General features: G+C 42.6%; 1 protein-coding gene across 1 annotated transcript in view; it reads right to left on the bottom strand.

Annotated features, from left to right (window-relative positions):
* The window catches only part of LOC126354146 (low-density lipoprotein receptor-related protein 4), a 765,275-nt gene that overhangs the window by 674,114 nt on the left and 69,758 nt on the right, over window positions 1-21,403 (bottom strand). The window lies entirely within an intron of this gene.

The following is a 21,403-nucleotide window of genomic DNA, read 5'->3' as shown; positions in this document are numbered from 1 at the left end:
TCTCAGCGTATCCCAGCTTTAGTGGATATGGTGCCTGCGAGATCTTAATGAATTAAGTGCCAGATCTCAGTCCTTATTTAAACTGAAACTTCTGTCTCTTTTAATTTTTGCGACATCTTTATTTCGATAGACTCCTTAATTACGATGTCGCGGGAGTTCGACATTGGCACCACAACACTTGTCTCATGGGATTTCATTTCATGATTTTATTCCGGGCAGTATTTGACACCAGCTACCTTGCTTGGTTGTTTTAGTCGGGTGTGTCGCTGATGTTCCTTGAATCCCTCCTCAACTGTACTGATATATGCTCCATGTAATACATGTCACATTCACATGGAACGTGGTACACAACCAGCTTTCGGAGACTTACATCGTGTTTAACATTAGAGAGAAGCCTCTTTCCTTTGTTGACGGGAGCGAAATACACTGGATACAATGTTTCCATGTTTCCGTAGCAGTCTACCGATCTTTTAGGATATACGTCCAGCATAACACAGACACGAAATTTTTGGCTTCTCTTTCTCTGACTCAACTTCTGTCTTGAGCGTTCTTGAGTTTGACTGCAACGCCAGTTAACTTTGATGATCTGTGCACACATTCCTTCGGGACACTTTTCGTAGATATAGTTCTTCAGCGAGGCCCCTGTACGGTTCCCTCTAGTACCACGGAAGGTATTCCCTGACATCTTAAGGGCGGTAGGACGTCAAACGGGCCGACTTGGAGCAGGAGAGGCACCACAGGACATTTTAATTTCCACTGACTATACTTTTACAAATAAATTCATAAAGCTGGTAGCATGACCAAGAAGGATTCAGAATTCACACTCTTAGCACTCTTAGCAGTGGAACTTCGAAAATAATAACGAAATAATTTTTTTACATGTGAAATTTCATCGTTTTTTAACTTATTAATGGCAGCATTTATTGCTATAGGTACACTCTTCTTCATAAGTAAGAGAGATCCTTCGATGAAATTTGCACAGCATACAAACCATACTTAAAGGCGTATGAAACTCTAGAATTTTCCAAACCTATTAAAAACTGCGATAAAAATTCATGTAAGAAAACATAAAGTTTGTGTTTTTTTCTAATCATGAAGTTTAAAATATAACAGCTCATTCGTTTTTTCATAAATTACCTAAATTCTAGAGTTTCATACACCTGTAAGTATGGTATGTATGCTGTGCAAAATTCATCGAAGAATCTTCCTAACTTATGAAGAAAAGTGTACCTATACCAACAAATGCAGCCATTAGCAAGTGAAAAAAATGATGAAATTTCGCATGTAAAAAAAATTATTTTGTTATATTTTCGAACTTCCACTGTAATGAGTGTGAATCCTGAATCCTTTCTCGTAATGTAGACAAAGTTTTATGAATTTATTTGTAAACGTATAGACACTGGAAATTAAAATGACTTCTAATGCCTCTCCTGCTCCAAGTCGGCCTGTTTGACGTCCTAACCCCCTTAACAGATGACCTATCATCCTGTTCCTTTTTCTTCCCAGTTATTTTCTTATATTCCTTTCCTTGCCGATACTGCGGAGACTGCCCTCATTCTGTACCTTACCAGTCCACCTAATTTTCAACATTCGGCTGTACCACCACATCTCAAATGCATAGATTCTCTTCTGTTCCGGTTTTCCCATAGTCCATGTTCCGCTACCATACAATGCTGTGCTCCAGACCAAGTAATGAATGGTGTGGCTCGTGGTGTGGAGACAGAGGTCAGTGTGCGTGGCATTTCTTCATGCACTACGACCCAGGAATCGGTCCGGTCTTCTCTCAACTAACACCTCGAGGGAAGGTTGCTGTCCCTCCTTTTCAAATTCCATCCTGACATCTTGAACTTAGCAGATTGCCTGTTCCAACTATCTTTATCGACCTACATATATTTCGCCTCTTTGTTTTTATTGCATCACGTACAGGGTGTTTCAGAAGTGATGGTCAGTATTCGGGGATGTGAGAAGAATGATCATTAGAAAGAAAACAGTCAAGTAAACAAGGGCTCTAAAAGGCATATGTTAAGAGCTATGAGCAATTCTTGATCTTCGGCACTATGAAAAAAATCTCTTCTACTGTAAACTCCTTGCTTTCCATATGTTGGGAAGTGGCAGCGTGGGCGAAAAAAAGAAAAAAAGTCCATTAAACATGTGCTCTTAAATGCATACGTATACCTTAAGAGCGATGAGCACTTGTTCATTTTCGCTAGTTTGGAACACAACACTTTTAATGATGAAGTGCTCATAACTTTTAAGGTATGAGTTTTAGAGAACATGTTTACTAGACATTTTTATCTTGTTTTGGTCCATATTACCACTTCCCAAAATATGGAAACCAAAGAGCTTGCAGTAGAAGAGATTTGTTTGACATTATCGAAGATCACGAATCGCTCATAGTTCGTGGAAATCTGTCCAAGAGGCTGTATTCGCTGCACGATACCACGCCAGCTCACTCTTCACAGTAGACGGTCAAAAGTACTTCTTTTTCGGTATATCCAATATTGCCTCACTCCAGCGTATTGTCTATATCTACGTCTAAATCTGTTCTCCACAAGCCACCTTACAGCGTCTGGCGGAGGGAACTCGTGACCAGTGTCATTTCGCCCATTTCCTGTTCCAGTCGCGTATAGTTCGCGGCAGTCACTCATGCTCCGTTCAGTACCTCCCAAACTGGTATCGCGTAGCGGAGTACAACCCGTATCACTACGCCCTCGGAAATGAAACAGTAGACCGTAACGTGATGCAGATCAGATCTTTTGCAGCGTCTGCCATTAGAATTGATTGGGCATCTCTCTGACGCTTTTGCGCTTACTAAATGAACCTATAACAAAATGTGTTGTTGTTCTCTGGATCTTTTCTTTGTCCTCCGTCAGTCCTATCTGGTTCGGATCCCATACTGAGGAGCAGTAATCAACTATTGCCAAACGAGTGTTTAGTAGGCTACTTCCTTTGTTGATAGATTATACTTCTTGAGGATTCTTCCAATGAATTTCAGCCTGGCATCTACCTTACTCGCGATTAATTTTATGTGGGCGTTTGCACTTCAAATTGCTCCGTACGCATATTTCTAGATATTTTATGGAAGTAACTGATTCCAGTGACTGTTCTGCAATTTTATAATCATATAATAAAGGAAACGTGTCACTCTGTCTATGAATTCGCAATACCTTGCATTTTTTTAAGCTGAAGGCCAATTGCCACTCACTGCACCAAGCGCCGATCCGCTCCAGGTCTTCTTGTATTTCTCTACAGTTCTCTAGCCTCGCTACTTCTGTGTATACAACAGCTTCATCCGCAAAAAACCTCATGGAACTTCCAGCGTTAACTTCTGTGTCATTTATATATACCGTGAAAATTAATGGACCCATAAGGCTTCCCTGGAGCATTCCCGAAGTTACGTTTATGTCTGAAGACTTCTCTCCGTTGAGAATGATATCCTGTGTTGTGTTTGCTAGAAACTATTCAATCCAGTCACATACTTGGTCTGATATTCCATACACTCGTATCCTGTTAATTAGGAGGCAGTGCCGAACTATATCTAATGCCTTCCGGAAGTCTAAGAATACAGCATCAATCCGGGCGCCCTTATTTACTGCTTTCTGGCTCTCGTGGGCGAACAGAGCAGTCTGGATTTCACACGACCGTCGTTTTCAGAATTCAGATTGGTATTGACATGGCACCTAGTGACTCCCTCAAATGGGACTGAGCACCATGGGACTTAACATCTGAGGTCATCAGTCCCCTAGAACTTAGAACTACTTAAACCTAACTAACCTAAGGACATCACACACATACATGCCCGAGGCAGGATTCGAACCTGCGACCGTAGCAGTCGCGCGGTTCCAGACTGAAGCGCCTAGAACCGCTCGGCCACCGCGGCCGGCAGTGACTCCCTCCTCTTTTTCCATACGAAGAAGCTATTGCGTGCCAGGTATCTCCAGAATGACGTAAAAATTTTCAAGGTGGAATGTTCTCCGAAGAGCCAAAATTTCGACTTCTACGAACAAGATCTTGTCCATGTTAACGACACTTCCGGAACAGGCGTCGCGTGGATAGGTGAACATGTAGCGAAGTAGTGACGATTGAGGGGCTGAGAATACAAGTTATACAAGTGCTTGGTCAAGTAAACTGAGTAAATGACTGCCATTGTTAAATGGATATTTACAAATTACGTGAGTTCCTGTGAAACATCAGATATTTTTTTTCTAATGATCAGTTACTCCGTGTACAGAAATGGTTGGTTGGTTGGTTTCGGTGAGAGGACCAAACAGCGTGCTCATCAGTCCCATCATCGGATTAGGGACGGATGGAGAAGAAAATCGGCCTTGCCCTTTCAGAGGAAGCATCCCGACGTTTGCCTAAAGCGATTTAGGGAAATCACGAAAAACCTAAATCAAGATAGCCGGACGCGGGTTTGAACCGTCGTCGCACCGAATGTGGATCCAGTGTGATAACCATTGCGCCACCTCGCTAGGTGTACAACTGTAGGTATGGTCCGAGAGTGTAGTGCTTCTGCGCTATTTTTATGATATATTGAAAATACTTAGGTTTCTCGCATCATAACCTTTTTTTAGAGTAAAACAGGTACAAGTGCGAAAACATCTTCCTTATTGTGCTTGATTATGAAGATCTTTTTGGTACAACACCTACGATACTCATAGTACAATACAGGTTCACTATAAGGCAATATTTGCGTAATTAATGCAGAAGTAATATAACAAGCTGTAAAACAGTAGGTAAATTGCAAAAAAAATATCACAGCGAAAATATATTTGTGTGGTTTCAATACGTACGAGAGATGATTCATTGTCACTTTCTATAACCCTCTTACAGTTAGTACCTTAATGTAGAATCAGAATCATTTCCTTCTGTGGTATATTTTGAAGAATATCCTTGCTGGGACAACACTCAAGATGCTGTGCCACTGTGTTGTTCATTTTTCAGTCTTTGTCATCCCCTTCTTTGGCCACGTCCACTTCTTTCTCCACTCTCTCTTCTTACATTCATGGTAATTTTGCAGTGAACACATGGTGTGTCGTGGGACGATAACTCTGTTTTTAAAATAATTGAAAAGCCACGATCGCTTCAATCGTTTATTAGATGACCGGTTTCAGCACTCTGAAGTTGCCATCATCAGATCTGAAACGTGGATCATGGTAATTGCTGCCTGGGAATGTATTATATTGTTACAGAACTCATGATAAATTGGAAGGATGTAGTTCTTTATTTCCTGAAGATTTCCACTTCTCAAACATTTCGTTTCATACTTATCTTGATTCAAAGGCTGCAGAAGAGGCACTGATGGGAGACCAGTATTGTGCATCCGCTTCAATAATCTCAAGATGACGTTGTAATGGTCACTTAAACTGCATCTTTACAGGATTTTCTTTGCTAATTCTGATCGTAGTCGTATTCCTCGATTCCATTTTGTTTCCTTGAGTGTCTGAAGCAACTTTGTATTTTGCTGAGACATATATGGCTTTAATTGAAAGAAAGTTTTTTGTTTCCATTTCAGCTACGGAGAACTCTAGGCTGACCTCCTTCACTGATTCCCTCCTGTCTTGAGGAACAGATACATATTTCAAGTTTGTTTGCGTTATCACATACCATGTTCATATGGCCTTATTCAAGTAACTTGATATCTACTGTGTCAATATGATGATTGTGCTTCAAGATGTACATCCACTATTTCAAAACAGGGTCTACTTCAACATGCGTTAAATATTACTATAAGTAGTCTTAAAAGCATACACATTGGCTATTACGCTACTTTCGGATAATGCCTAACTGACGTTTCATTAAAGATAGCAGAAAATCTCCTTTCTAATTTATTTCTCACGATCGGGGTTCGCAGTCGTATAGAATATTAGGGCTTGATAAGAAGACGTATCCTGTATTTATGAGGTAGCGTCTTGGGATCTACTGTCCAAATTTGTAGTTCTCAACCGCTGGTGTACATATTGCGCCTTCTGTGGTTTTTCATCAGTTGCAATGTGTACGCATACAAAGTAATATGTAAGATTACTGTTGCCATGTTCTGTGTGTGTACCCAAGCCAGTGTGAGACTTTTAGAACGGATAACATATGTATTTTTATGCTAATCTATTATAAATAGATTTTCCGCAAGTGACTTACGACTACATCATCACCTAGAAAGCTGTATGTAGTCAACAGTTATAAAATGATGTTACGATATGAAGCGTACAACTACTATTAGTGGGATGTACTATTTCTGATTAGTGCACAGATAGTCCAACTTGTGAATGTATTTTCACGCCAACGGCCTTAGTTCACATGTAAACAGTGTGTTAGAATATTGATTTGCACCTTAGCTGTTTAGTCCCCCTAAAACATCCCAACAAACACCACCACCACCATTGATTTGCAGCGATTTACGTGAAGGATGTTAACATCGGTAACATTTCACGTAGCTTACATCATCTCAGATGTACATAGCTTCTCACTGATGTTGCTGTATTTCTACAATGGAAAGGCTTATTTTCGACGATGATATGACACACTAAAATATCTTTGACTAACCCTCGACCGCAACTAACGTGGAAACCTCACCTGCTAATCCTCCACCAGAAGGGCCACACTAGACTAAAACTACCAACAGGCCGAACTTGGGGATTACACCTCTGCACTATTCTCCACACCTACAAAATCCTGGTCTGGCCTGTCCTCTGCTATGAAAATGTTGCATGAATCTCCACACTAGCAAAATCTGTGAGTTCCTTCAAATCGAACGCCATGCACTCGATTTCCGCATTTGTTTACCTTCCCTCACCTGGATTCTCTACCATCTCATCAAATTCCCACCACTCGTCATCAACATCGAACACCTCTGCATCTCCTACACTATCCACATACTAGATTCCAATCACCCCATTGTCTTCCCTCTGAGCACCAAGCCTGGTATGCTGCCGCACCGTCAGAAACATATCCCTCCATCGCTATACCCACACACACTCCATATCCCATCCCAACGCAACTTCAATCAACTCCCTATCCCAGACAATGAGATACATCCCGGTATTTATCTCTCCTACCAAATTTAAGTCTTCCCCAACTATTCCAGTCTATATCAGGGCTCCTCCCTCATTTCCTTCCCCATCCATCCCCATCCATTTACTGCTGCAACCACTGCCTACCAACAAAACGCACTACTCCTCACTCTCTGTCTTTCGCACCAAATGATCTCAAATGGAACGATCAGATTACACAAGTAACGAGTAAGGCGAACTCTTAGACAGCGGTTTATTGATAGAATCCTGAAGCGATGCAGTCCTTCACAAAGCAAATTTCTTACAATGCGTTAGTTCGTCCAGTCATAGAGCATTGTTTGTATGTATGGGACCCTTACCATTTGGGTTGAGCGAAGAGATTGAGAAGGTCCAAAGAAGAGCAGCAAGATTCGTGACTGGTACATTTAGCCATCGCGAGAGCGTTACAAATCTCATAGAAAGTTTGAAGTGGGACACACTTGCAGACAGACGACGCGCTAAGCGGAAAGGGGCTACTCACTAAATTCCAAAATCCGATCTTCGCCGAGGATGTAGAGCGTACATTATTACCACCAACTTTCAATTCGCGCAATGATCACCATTCAAAGATAAGGAAAATTAGAGCTCGCACTGAGGCGTTTAGGCATTCGTTTTTCCCTCGCGCGGTCCGCGAGTGTAACACAGGGGGCAAATTTGACTTTGGCGCGAATAGTACCCTCCGCCACGCACTGCCTGGTGGCTTGTGGAGTATATATGTAGATGTAGAACTGTATTTCTCACTATCCACCTCAACTCCTACCTCCCACCTCCATATTTTTCCTACGTCACAGACCCCTATCTTTCTACCCACACCTCTCAAGCCTATGGTACTTACGCTCTCCTCCAGCAATACTTCTACCTCGAGTGCAGGTCCTCCAGATTTTAAGTTAATGTGCAGTGCTTCAGTGTTTTTATCAGAAGAATTTTACCCTCATGCAATGTGTTTTTAATATGTATATATTTTCGTTTTTTAACTGTGCATATTTGTATTTTACTCTAAAATACAAAATGTCCCAAATTTTGTTTGTATATTCTCATTATATATTTTTTAATTCGCTTGGCTGGAAAGTGGAGACCCCACGCCTACATGGGGCGAGGGGCATGACATAAAAAAAGGAAAAGAAAGCAATAAACGATGACACGTCGAACCCACTTACACTGCCTCATCCGTATCCTCTACCAACTTATAATATTCCCCTCCCTCCTCCTCCATCTTGAACACCTCCAAATATCCTATATTACCCATAAGCTCGACGCTCCCTCCCTGCTCACTGCTCCTGGACCTCTGCGACTCCTCTGCCACAACATTCCCCCAACGCTGCACCTTCCCAAACTCCTCATGCTCTCCCACCTACATTTTAATCGTCTTCGCTCAGCGACAATGAAATCCATACTGATATATACCCATCCTATCAGATCTAAACAGAGCCTACCCCACCTCCCCCAGTCAGGGCTCAGATCCTCTCCACTACTCTCCACTCACATCTCAAAGCTTGACCCAAAATGACACCCCTCTTCACTCGCCCGAATTCCTCCTCGAAACATCCGCTGACACAGTCACCCTGTAACGCACTACCCCAACTGCTAAGTTTCCCACGATACCCCTCTTCCTGGCTTCTAGGCCCGCTTACCATTTCACTTGCCCATGTCTCTATCTTCATCATTCAACAAACGGGCTCTATAGATTTTTTAACTTATGCGAGTGTCCCTCTATATTTTGTCTTTTGTGAAACATTCATTTGCTGTTTCATCTTTGTCAATCTTTTACTTAATCGACAAATCCATCTCTTATATTTTAAATTATGAGACTCAGTCTATGTCTTTTTACTATGTCAAACATTCATTTTGTCAATCATTATGTCCAATTTTATAATATGTTTTAAGCATTTTACTATCATATGGCTGAAGAGCGGCGACTTGTGCCCGCAGACATCGCACGCCCGTCCATATGGGCGAGGAGAATGAAAGGACAAAAAATGAAAAGAAAAACACAGTGACATATATACATGTCGGAGGATTTTAAAGTCTGACATGCGCTAAAGCGAAGTGTAAGTGATGTATTATTTTTGCCAGTTTTTTAATGTGCTACTGTCTACAGGACCTGTTTTTGCAATTCTGTATATTATTTTACTCTTTTAGCTTTTGCAGCAGCACTTTTAAATGACCCAATGGCCGAAATTGCAATTGTAAACTACGGTCAACGGCAAATATGATTTCCTTTAAAAAATCCTCCTTTCGTCCGCCATTTTACTTGTGGTAATTGTATGGAGTCCAGGCGTTGGCTTAGAATCTAAACTTTATCACCACAAAGTGTAGAACCATTTGTACATCTTTTACTCTGAAGAGATCCACGCTTCAGCTTAAGAAATATGCGCTTGAAACATTTTCTTGTGAAACGTCACTTGTATCATTTGTACTCCCAGTCCCTCAAATAAAACATTATGAGCGCCTCATGTACACTGTACTTCCCGTCACACCGTGTCGCAAGAAACAGGAGACTCCCTGTGCTCGTGAGAAACACCGCGGTGGGGTGACTGTTGTCGTATCCCGACTGCAGTAATTTTCCTGTGGCCCAAGAGGGGGTCGAGTGCGGCGGGCAGGGCTCGGATGTGCTGTCGGTAGGCGGGGCTGGCTCGGCCGCAGCCGCCGTCTTGGCCGGGCGATATTTGGCCATCTGCGAAGTTTATGTTAACGGCCCGATCAATACGCGCGCGCCCTGCTGCGCCTCGCCGGGAGCCTCGTGTCCGACCCAGCACCCAGCACTACCGCCTTCACCACCACCACCAGCACCATCGCCTGGGGCAGTGCACAGGTGGGGCGCGCCGAGCCTCTCTGCCGGGATTTTTATTGATCCCTCCGACGATAACTTCTCGCCCGCTGTCTCAGCAAAACCTCTTGCAGGCGCTGCTGTTTTCACTCCGTTTGCTTCGCTGTTGCGTCTCTACATTTATACGCAAACCTCTACGAACCTGTGACACCAACAGCAAAATGTGCAGACGATGTCATATGCACGGGACATTTAAATTAGGATGTGGGGACATTTAAATTAGGATGTGGGGTGTATGCAGAGAAATGCAGGACAAGGTTTCCATGAGCTTCATAGCGCCCTCTCAACGACTCTGCTAAGCGTGTACATAGGAAAGTTTCAGTACCAGCTTCGATGCGATATTTAGTAGCGATACAAATATTGAAATTGTATCTAATCCACACACACACACACACACACACACACACACACACATATATATATATATATAATCCAGTATCTGGGAATGAGAGCACTTAGAGACTTGTAGCAATCTTTACACATAATTTAAACCGTTACGAAAATTTTTTCCTCCTGATGACCCCGAGGAATAATGAAAAGTAAAAAGTTGACCGCGTACTACATTTTCGCTGTTTATGCAACAAACCTGTGGCTTGAAGCATTTCGTTTTAATTTATTATTTCTTTACCGCTAACTACTGTATTCGCGACATATTTTGCAGACAGTATTCACGTTGTTGTTGTTGTGGTCTTCAGTCCTGAGACTGGTTTGATGCAGCTCTCCATGCTACTCTATCCTGTGCAAGCTTCTTCATCTCCCAGTACCTACTGCAACCTACATCCTTCTGAATCTGCTTAGTGTACTCATCTCTCGGTCTCCCTCTACGATTTTTACCCTCCACACTGCCCTCCAATGCTAAATTTGTGATCCCTTGATGCCTCAAAACATGTCCTACCAACCGATCCCTTCTTCTAGTCAAGTTGTGCCACAAACTTCTCTTCTCCCCAATCCTATTCAATACCTCCTCATTAGTTACGTGATCTATCCACCTTATCTTCAGTATTCACGTATACTATTGAATATAGCAGAAAAATTACAGCATGGTTCAGGAGATATGATGTCAAATACTGAGATGCGTGAAAAACTGCTGCATCGTGCATAACATTTACATTTTTTATTCCTTTACTACTAACTCTGATCACAACACATTTCACAGACAATAGCCACTCATAATGTGGATGTACCTGCAAAATTATATTGTTGTACAGCACAAAGTTCGGAGATTTGACGTCATAAACATTGAGCTACGTGAAAATGAAATGGAAGGGCGAAACTCGCTAGAAATACAGGTGTATTTCGTTAACAAATACGTGTGAGATGTGTTACATACATGCGAACTATATTTGACAAGTGCGTTTACGGGAATAGCCACGGGTAAAAAGCTCATCCTAAACCACTGGAACGATATCAACCAAGTTTGGTATACATATTAGTTACCACATGGAAGTAAATCATGAGGGGGTAAAATCCACCGGCCTTCTATTGGGGTGAACATGATAACATGGAGAGAGTAATGGGGCCAGGAGATGGCCAGACAGTGAGGGGAAAGGAGGAGACGAGCACAGGTAGGGGGGAGGAGGAGATGTATAGAGAGAAAGGACAGGAAGAGATGGAGAGAGAAAGAAAAGAGGAGGAGATGAAAAGAGATAGGGGAGGAAGAGATAGGCAGAGAAAGAGGGGAAGAGGAGATGAACATTGAGAGGGGGAGGAGGAAATTGAGAGAGAACTGGAAGAGGAGGAGATGGATAGAGAGAGAGAAGGAAATGGATGAAGAAAGGAAAGTAGAGGAGATAAACACTGAGGGGAAGGAGATGGTAATGAATAGAGAGCGGGGAAGGAAGAGATGGACAGAGAGAGGGGTTGCAAGATTGGAAAAGAAAAGTGTGAGGAGGAGATGGAATTAGAGGGGGAGGAGGAGATGAACAGAGGGAAGGAGATGGACTGAGAGAGGGGCAGGAGGAGATGAACAGAAAGTGGGGGTGAAGGAGATTGTCACGTAGAGGGGGTGGGGGAGGAGACAGACAGAGAGATGGAGAAGATGGACTAATAAATACGTACTTAGACAATGCCAGGTACTCAGCTAGTACAATGCAGGGAACAGCAGAAGGACAGGATTTCCATGAACTCTGGAGAGCCCTTTGAACGACTTTATTAGACTTATACATAGGAAAATTTCAATAGCAGATTCGATAGAGTATGTGATATCGATACCAATATCTGAAATTATATCTGATACAATATAAAGATATACCATCACAAGTTCCTTATTATATGATTTGACTAGTTTGCTCATCAGACGCGAGCACCCTCAGATATTCATTGTCCTGGTAACGCGCTCGAGGGTTAAACCTCCTTTTGGCACCATCGTCAACAGGGAGTGATGTATGCTGGATCTGCAATGTTCACTGTAAGATTGTAGCTGTAAGCTCACAATAAACGTAGCAGATCCAACTCGTAACACTTTATATTATCGGCTATACCGACTGGTGTTTTAAACTTTTAACGTGTTGCTATCAGAGCAATGAATATCTGAGGATGTTGGCGTTTAATGAGCGAAAGTAGCCAAATATATGAAACAGTATGCAACCTGTGGTGGTTTACCTGTACATTATTTGAAACAGGCGCTGTATTCTCTGCATGCGATACCTGCACTTGCTTAAATTATTTCGATACCTCGGTAATGCCAGAAACAAAGCATCGCCAGGAAGTATCACAAGATTTTTATTGTTTTTATGTATTTTAAATTACTCTTTAATATAAAAGGACTTTATTTTATGGAACAACGCGAAATCTGGAAATAAAACTACCTTTGCAATACTAAATTCCAGTATGAAATCATATTTAATGGCAAGCATCAAAAGACAAATGTGCCAATCACAAACAAAATACTTGATATAAAAAGTTAATGCTATACATACATATACGTGTAGCAGTAACACCTCGTTACAAACTGGGTCTCTCTGGTTCCGGATAATAGTATCCAACATGTCCCTCTGTCCGGGTTGACAGACGAAGGAAATCAACGGCTACGGTGGCGAAGGAGGTGAGAATCTCAACGGCAGAGAAAGCAGAGGAATTTTCTCCATTATGATCCTAAACTTAAACCAGACACGCAGCTACGGTGTCAGAGGTGTGACACAAGCAAACGTGACGTGCAGCGTCTGTGCTCTATAGAGGAGCGCCTGCAAAAGACATACGTTCTCCATGCTAGTAGCGGCCTGTGTACATCCTGCGGGGCTCACTATCTCTGTTTCGATCCCGCTACCACTGCTTTGGTAGCTTAACTAATCCTTCGATTGGAGAAGTAACCACGGACCACACGACAAACAGTTATTTACCTCAGGAGATACTTAATCCTCCGTCGATTTTGGTCGGTGCAAGCAGACTGTCGAATTCTGTGGGAGCTTCTGTCGTATGTAAGTCAGAGTGTCCCAATACCACAGCATCCGTAGCCACTCGGACGCCAAAGATAAGTCCAAAAATGAACTATAAATTGGGCACGACAGCACAAAGAACACGATCAAGGGTGGCAAACTAAAACAAGTTCTGGAGAATGTGAAAGTGTGTGGATCTGGCATCTTGGCACGGCACGAGACGCGGTCCAAGGATGGTAACTCAGTGGAGACCGAAAGGCATATCATGTTAAAGGGAAGACTAGGCTGTGTGGTTAAGCAAAAGCCTTTTGTGTTTGACACAGCATTTTTAGTAAACATACATTACTTGGCCACTGTTGCCGAATGGAAGGGTGTGAACAAGAGGCTTTCGTACCTAGTGATGAAGATAGGAAACAAAACCTATATTGATGGTGTTGAGACAGCAACCAGCTGCAAACTTATTTTAAGTCCCTTTTTTTCAAAAGGTACCATTACCGATTTTGAATCATTACAGTTCATCGTCAGACGGATATCATGCTTAAAAGAAATTTGTGGCTGGTTGTTGTCTCAACACCATCAACATTTGTTTTCAAATAACAGCCACAGTCTCCAACCATGTCATCATAAGAAAAAACTGAACAAAACCTATACTGTGATAAATGCACATGTACAACCGGATGATAAAAACAAAACAGACAATGCAAGAACGGAACAGTCCTGGAACATGCTGGATAAGGTAGTGACAGAAGGAGTTAAAGGGGGAGTAACAGTTCTGTTGGGTGACTTCAATATGCAAAAAGAAAACAGATTCAAAGGCTCTGAATGAGAATACATGGCACACAAGGGAACCAAGAATAATGATGGAGAGAGGCTAGTAGATATGTGCAGGAGATACGAGAATCATGATCACTCACTATAAAGTCAAGGTAACTGAGAAGACAGCTTAGGTGAGCCCAGGTTATATGATTGGTGAATGACGACTACAACACGGATATCATGACCGCTAGAATCACAAGAAACTGAATGGAATCTGGCCATGTTCTCATCAAAATTAAATGCAAATGGTTATCAAATAGAAATCTAAAACCTAAAACCGTGGAAACACACATGTTTGAGAAATAACTTTTGAACTGACAAGAGTATGAATTTACAAGGATACTTACAGCTGAAAACGGATGGGAAAAAATGAGAGAGATGATAAAAGTGGAATCAGAACGACTGGCCCCAAGTAAAAAGAGTAGACACGAGTGGTGCATGTTGTCAGTGTGAAGAAGCAGTTGAATCTTGAAGAAAAGGGTGGAAGATTTAGTAGTCAACTACGAAAGAAAAAGACTCGAAAATCTATGGAACAGTGAAACGAACAACCGCAAGAATAATAAATGTCAAGAGAAACAAGTGGAATGAAAAGCTGGAATAAGCGGGTGAACCATTCAAGAAAGACCAAGACACAAGCCTTTTTTAAGTAGATGAAGAATAGGCTCAAGGGCTATTCAGCGAGAGGGCCCTATGTGAAAGACCATGATGGTGAACTGATAATAGGAGAGAAAAATGTGAGGATACGGCAAGGTACTTAAACGACCTGTTAAACATTGAAATACTTAAAGAAAGGCTAATGTTCCAGTACGACAGGGAAAGCAACAGAATGGACGCAGTAAAAGGAATTAAAGTTCTCAAGAACAATAGGGCTGCAGGAAATATCGAATTTGAGCTGAGGAAATTAAATCGGTTGATCTGGTCCAGAAGACAGTATTACAAAATAATAATGGACATTTGGATGGACAGAAGGCAACCGAAACACTAGAAAAAGGTCATTATTTCAGTCTGTAAAAATATAGACAAAAAGGCACTGGATAACTACACAGGAATGTCAGTATTGAACATCGGGTACAACATCTAGGTTATTGTTGACTAGGCTGGAAGAGCATTTCGAGTCAAACGTTGGAGGCTAGTAGATTTGTTTCCGAAAAGTGTGTGTGGGAGGAGGGGGGGGGGGGGGGGGGGGTCTGTACCAAACAGAATTTTCGATTCAAGCGAACGTTACAGGAAAGGTAAAACATTGTAGTGACCTACGCGGACTTTACCAAAGCTTACAATTCTGAAGACAGAAATGCGTTGCTGAACGTCTATCTGTCAGAACACTGGATACAAGACACACCAATTAGAAAGGGATACACTGAAAGCCAAAACTGCTAGTACCAAGTATCGAAGCTCAATGTTGGAAAGCTTTGAAATAAAGCTAGGAGTTTGTCAAGGAGACGAGTTGTCACAGCTTCTATTTAAATTGCTGCTGGACGAAATGGTCCACTAATGGATATATATGAACAAAATCATGGGTGTTGAAGGTGTACAAACTGGGTACAAAATAGGCAGAACACCACAGTAGACTGCCAAGCCTTTTATAGTTGACACGGAATTGCTACATGAGAACGAAGAAGAAGCAAATATCCATTGGAAAACGTTATTGTAGTTGAAGCAAAAGAAGGCCTCAAGGAAGCGTACAATCAGTCAAAGGCACCGAATGTAGTGACCAAATGGAATGTTGAATGTCAAGCAGTGCAGAATGTGAAAAGCTTCCATTACCTAAAGGGTAACATAATAGGCAAGTTACAAACCAACAAGATCATAATCGAGGTCCCAAATGCAGCATCGACTACGACATGTTGCGAAGACAACGGTAAGGGAAGAAAAACCAACCCAGGAACACCAGACTTCAAGATTATATGTCAACGAAAAGAAATATCAAATTGTAAGCAATCGGGCGATTGACCTTCTGTAGGAGAGTCTGTATCCAGTTGGAGAAAGAAGAACGAAAGATCTTGTGAAACCGGAGGCACGAAAAAACAAGGTTAAGTCTTGACACATAGATCAAGGCTGGAGCTATATGAGAATGTTGAACCAATTTCAAGCATGATGCGGAGGAGAAGACAGAAATTTACCGATCACATCATGAGAATGAAGGACAACACATTGACCAAGAAGGTACGGAACGCAATGTGATTAACAGGGAACAATTGGATCAAAGAAGTGAGGGAGGATTGAAAAAAACTTGGAGTAATCTAAAAAAAATCAGAAAATATGGGGATTATGATGTTTTGGATGAACCAAGATAAGTAAAAATCAACATTCGAACCATTTTTTCGATTTATTGGGAACATACAAACTTTTACTAGTATGTTTACTTTGATTCACTGCTGGTACTTTGTGAAACATGACTACATAACAGAAACACCTTTCTGACACTTCTTTCACAAATGATTAATTTTTCAGAGCTAATTTTAGGGTTACTGGCCCGCTGACTAGCATTTCTTCAAAATAAGTTGTTATACGTAATGGCAGAACCATCAAAAATAAAATTATCTCCTAATACTCAACATACAAAACACTGCATTCGCAGTCATACAATACTAAAGTAAGTAACTGACAAATCCATGTACAGTGGAGTACAATTTAAGAAAAATGAAGCCCGCAAGATTAGCTGCGACGAGTGTGGCTCATAATCCACAGGAAAATCAGATCAGTGTTCACTAGACGTAAAGAATACCACGAAAGCTGGAAGCTGCAGAATAAAGAAACTATCTTTCCTCGTTATTGTCAGGCAACCAGACATACTTGCGTAGTAGATGTAGAAATACTGTAAACTGGGCACAATGGGAAGGCACTGTCTCAGTTTTGAACACAGGAGATCAAGAGGCACAATTAATGAAATAGCAGGCAGACATCAGTAACTCGACACTTTTTGATATAGCCATCTATAGCTGACTGTCCATTCGATTTTGTTAAGTTGTGCCCCACTATAAATGTTTGTGCTGTTTGTTTACTTCTTTTAGAGTGCTATGATTTTGTATATACAATACTAGCAGTTGCAAATTCTTTGCTATTTACTTCTGCTCTTTTCTGCACAGCATCTTTATCAGTATCGCTAATAACCCGAAACAAAGACCGCAATAATAAATAATTAGAGAAACAAATGAAAAGATAGTGATTGTCTTCATTGCTGGTATACTGTGTAATAATTGACGAAACACTGGACTACAGTTCTGTCGAAATTCTGTGTGGCTTAACACCATATGAAGGCTTGCAGAGTACAGGTGAAGAAGTGCTATAAGAAAACACAAAATTGCGTGACAACAGAAGCTTAATCATATTTGAGATAAAACCGCTGGTTATGGTTCACGGAAAATCCTGTTTCTCTGATAAGCACGTCACTTGAAAATGATGTGTGTAATATATTCCCGTCTGGTATCTGGGGTGTAGATTTTCAGGAGGTGTGTATAACACACAGTTCTTCACGTCACACGTAAACGTTATAAAAAATTTAAATGATTTAAATTGTTTGAATGTACCTACTTGAACGACAACTGTCGGTCCGTGAACGAGAGCCAGTTTATACTCAAGAATTAAATAATTCTTTGATGCTGTGTAGCTCCCTTTTTTTCGAGTTTAAGTTTAGAAAAACACGAAGAAATACCTTGCGTCAACAAACAATACAGTGGACGTACTGGTTACTAAAAATAACATGATACTCACTATTAAAATCGCTCTGTAACCGTGACATGATGGACGGTATAACTAAAATTAGCTTAGATTCTTCATGTACAATTGGATAATAGCTGATTTACAGTTTATTGAGCAGTCCTCAGATCGGCGGTTGTCATTAGGTCACTTTAGCGACGAAAACCATGCCTTACGTATGATTTATAACTGACAGACACACCTCAATAACTCATGATTAGCAGAGTTCACAGCTTGCAGAATAAGAGGGACCCCGCTCTAGGTTGCGGCAAACCTCATACATGATACACTGACCTCTCCATCATTTGACCTCTTTAGAACTGTACAGAAAATTTTCTTTGGGACAAAGAAATAGGTGAGGGTATTCATGTATGACCTACAGTTTGTGGACGACCTTGACAGAACTTCAATTGCAAGAACAAAGTATCTACACTGCGCAATACAATAATGAGTCACTTTTGGAAAACCAGTAATTGTCTCCCGCTGCAGGGCAGAAGTTTGATATTTGGCTCAAAGGTGCCTACAGCCTTCCTCTGTATTATCGCAAAAGCGTGGCGCCTTGTGACGCCATCCACGGGCTCGGCGACGCTTCACAGAGCAAGGTGTCAACACACGTGACAAAAGGGCAGAGACCTGAAGTTCATGTGAAGTGCAAGTTGAATTAATGATGTCACGTTGGCACTGTATTTCACTACGCCTAAGGCCATTGTGGATCGTCACACGAAGGGAAGATCGTCACACCCACTCTTAGCCACATCTCATCTCTTCTCTCGACCCCTCTGGGATGGTGGGCGGAACCGCGACGCCCGCCTTCGAAATCACGTTATTTTATTATGGTTGGCCGCGGAAAAACGCACCGCCGCTCAGAATCGACAAGTAAAGGACTGATGAGACGGCATAAAGGGCGTCATGAAGCCACCCTGTCCCTTGGGGCGTTGATTCCCACACATTTTGCGATCAAAAACGACAGGTTGCAGTACAATTGGAGACAAATTATGGTATTTCAAAAAAGTGACCCTTTCATTATGTTTTACAGCTTAAGTATACACACTACTTTTCAGTTGTTGACGGAACGCATCCGATTTCATTTCCTGCTCTGTCCTCGTATGCAATGAAGGAGAAATAACTATAGAAACGTCTTTAAATGTGTACATCTACCTTCACCTTGACCTTGGAGTACGCGTTTGGAATAAAGCTCTCCGGAAGCGGAGTCTTCTGAACTTCAGCGCAAATACTCTCTCTATAAATCTGGCCAGCTGAATTATGAAAATTCTGTAGAGTAATAATAATACCAGCAAGTGAAATAGTGTTACTTTCTCAAAAATTCAACATACTGGATTAAAGACTTAATTCTGCTCGCCATGGAGATTGTAACAGATTCTTGTAATACATCTGTAGCCCACTTCAGATCATGTAGTCACACTTCAGACATTAGAGCGCTAAGTATCCTGTCGTTCATTATTTTGCTTGTTTTCGAGAAAAGGATGCTATTCATCGCTCTATTAAGCTTCTTGATATAGAGCGCCCTCTGCACAAAAGATAAAAAATAGTCATGCAAATAGGAAGATATGACCTGTTGCACAGGGCTGAGGATGTTCAGCATAGTGCATGCTGAACAAGCTTCTCCCTGATGACGAAAAGACGAGTGACCAGCAACATCATACAGACTTACGTAGACAAGTGAATGACACCTGCGCAGATGACCCCGTTACTGTCCCATTTGCACAAGAAGAGGTAGCATTATCACTTAAACAATTAAAGAACAAGGAGACTCCCGGTCCAGAAGGCATACACTCAGAAACACTCAAAAATACAATTGCAGAGATTTCTGACAGCTTTACTGAATGAAACATTGCTGCAAGGTAGAGTCACTGCTATCTGTGGAACTGCGACCCTTAATCATTAAAAAAAAACAGAGGAGAGGGTTCCGACAGACCCAAAGACTTACAGGCCCATCTGTCTCCTAAACGCTTTCGCTAAGGTACGGGATCGTGATGTGATCGACTACAGTTACACAGGAGAGTCTTCGGCCTTCGTCCACAGCAGTGTGGCTTTACACCCAATATACGAGTTTGTTTAATTTCAAAAGGGTACTTACTTAAAAAACACGCATAGTATATATATATATATATACATGTATTTTTTTGAGCTGTGTGCTACAACCGCCACCAGAAGCTTCCGAGTCTTCTACGCGTAATGAATGTAAGGGGACTCACTCTCAACCATTTTCTAAGAGGATCAATCGTGTGCCGTGAATCATTTTCAAGTATGCCTTCTAGTACTCGGAACGCCCCAATGGGCAGGAGGATCCTCGAATAATATGACTAAATAATTCGATAGTAGTGTTCGGTACAATGCATGGTGGCGGAGCGCCTCATGAGTCGTCATCAGGTGGACCCACAAGTCCAGAGTGCTTCTGGGCGCGGCTTGCAAAATGTAATGCAGCACGATGCCCTTCAGCCAGTGGGCGGCGTTTATTCTGGTAGCGGGAAAGGAAACGGTATCTGGGTGTAGGAGTTTGTCCGGTATGGTAGACTCTGGTTGTCGTCGCAACAGGAGCAACTGGAGAACTGCACCCCCAATGCGTTCAGTGAGGGAACCTATTGGAAGGGGATCGCTGTCGCGTAGAGAAGACCTCACCCGACATCCACGTACACCGTTTTGCGCATGTTGACGATGCTGCCTGATAGCGCGCCGTAGCGACACAACCACTGAAGCGTCGCTTGGAGTTCGGCGCCCGGCCGCACCAGGAGCACCACGTCGTCAGCGAAGGCAGCACTTCGCAAGGTCACGACTCGAATGCAGATGCCTTCCGGTCGTTGGCGAAGGCCGAGCATTGTAGGTTCGAGGGCCGCCGCGAATAATACTCCTGATAAAGGGCATCCCTGTGGCACCGACCGTCCAAGAGTGATGTGTTCAGTTTGGTGGCCGTTGACCATAATCCGGGAGCGCGCCCCGTGGATTACGCGTAAGCTCACCTATGCTAACACCTGCGAGAGGCCCATGCGTTTGAGCACGACGCGAAGGGAACTGTGATCGATATGATGGACGGCGTGATCAAAATCGCCTTGGCCAAGCCGCTGCCAGCGCCGTGACGTCACGGAAGGCCCCAAGTGCCCTATGGATGTTGCTGTCTCCACCTAACATGTCTGGTCAGGAGGGATCATGTGCCCGATGGTGGTCTACAGACGTGTGCGGAGGATACGGGCGAAAGTTTATAATCCGCGATCAGGAGCGTAAGAGGACGATAGTCGTGACAACGGCGAAAACCGCTCGGTTTGGGAACTGGTATCATGATGCCTTCGAGGAAATCCGTGGGGAAGATAAAATCGTCACGGAGGAGGTCTTGAAATATCTGAATCCACTGAACGCCCATCAGGGGATAGATGGCGCGGTAGAATTCATTCGGTAAGCCGTCTGGGTCCGGTGACTTGTTCAGGGTGCCGCGTACCAAGGCCGCTGTTAAGTCTTCAGCAGGAAGTCGTCCAGGGCAGCTACTCTGGGGTCAGGCAGACCGTACAGGATGTCTTCATACGCGCGAAAAGTCTGTGGCCCTCGGTGTAAAACGTCCTGTAATGCTGGACGAATGCCGCAGCGATGGCACACTGCGAGTCGACACGTCCACCCTCTACTGCCTCCATGAT

The sequence above is a fragment of the Schistocerca gregaria genome, chromosome 3 (assembly GCF_023897955.1).
Source record: "Schistocerca gregaria isolate iqSchGreg1 chromosome 3, iqSchGreg1.2, whole genome shotgun sequence".
Lineage (NCBI taxonomy): Eukaryota > Metazoa > Arthropoda > Insecta > Orthoptera > Acrididae > Schistocerca > Schistocerca gregaria.
This window is presented reverse-complemented; position numbering and strand designations above follow the sequence as displayed.